We start from the raw sequence: 1,208 nt of genomic DNA, 5'->3' as shown, positions 1-1,208 counted from the left end.
GGCAGTTACCCTGCCCTGGAGTGTTCGTCCAGCACCCAGTCTGGGTCCTCCCGCCAGTGCCCAGGCCTGGCTGAAGAGGCAGTTCTCAGTTGGTGGCTCCCTCAGGGCCAGGTCCTCAGACCCTGTCCAGCTGCTGTCATCGCTGAGGGAGCCAGGCCCCCAGGACCCAGCTGGCCCTCAGTCTCCTCAGGCCGCCCTAACAGTGGGGGCCAGGTCCCACAGACCGTCTCCCATGCAGACTGCCTGTGCCATTAGGTCGCAGAGGCAGGGACGCGGGAGAGGTTCGCCACCAGCTCAGGGTCTGGGCCCGGCCAGTGGGTGGTCTTGGCAAGGGCTCTGGAGCCCTGCAGGACACAGCCCCAGCCTGTTCCCTGGGCCCCCCAACTCACCCGCCAGCCCGAGGCCTTCCAGGCCCCCAGGAGAAGACCTGGATTTCCCTCTTACCTCACTCTCCACCTGACGACCCCCACTCCCCCAACGTTTGACTCAGTGCCCCTCTAATGGTCACCTGTTGACAGTTGCTTGCTTGGGGGAGGGGCCCACTGCAGCATCGACCAATGGCTGAGCAGGACCTCTAATGCTGCTCTAACGGTCTGCATTATTGGTCTCGGGGTAACTGTTGCCTGGTAATGGGGTGCGGAGTAACAGAGGGCTGCACACTGCAGCACTGTATTACATCCCCACCCCCATCCCCTGCTTTTGGGGGACTATGAGTGGGAGTTGTAAAGACAGTAATTAACAATACGGTATTGTATACTTGTAATTTTCTAAGAGAGTAGATCTTAAATATTCTTACCACACACACATTTAAAAAAAGGTAATTATGTGAGGTGATGGTTGTGTTAACTAACCTTATCATGGAAATCATTTCTCAATATATCCATGTATCAAATCATCACGTTGTACATCTTAAATTTACACAATGTTATATGTCAATTATATCTCAATAAAGCTGGAAAAAATACATAAATTTTCTCTTATCTGAATTATAATAACCCCTATATGGTTTACTTAATTTCAATCCCACCACCTGTGGCAGAGACAGCTACATGCTATCCAATATACTATCTTTTTTATCCTAAATAACAGAATTCAGATTTTAATTGAAGCAGCAATGTGCTCAGCTGAAGGATTATCCTGCCTCTCTTGCAGCTGGGTGTGTCCATGTGATTAAGTTTGGGTCCCTGAGATGGAAGCAAAAGTGTTGT

The sequence above is a fragment of the Balaenoptera physalus genome (assembly GCF_965194825.1).
Source record: "Balaenoptera physalus genome assembly, chromosome: 19".
NCBI classification, from domain to species: domain Eukaryota; kingdom Metazoa; phylum Chordata; class Mammalia; order Artiodactyla; family Balaenopteridae; genus Balaenoptera; species Balaenoptera physalus.
Note: the sequence above shows the minus strand (reverse complement) of the source record.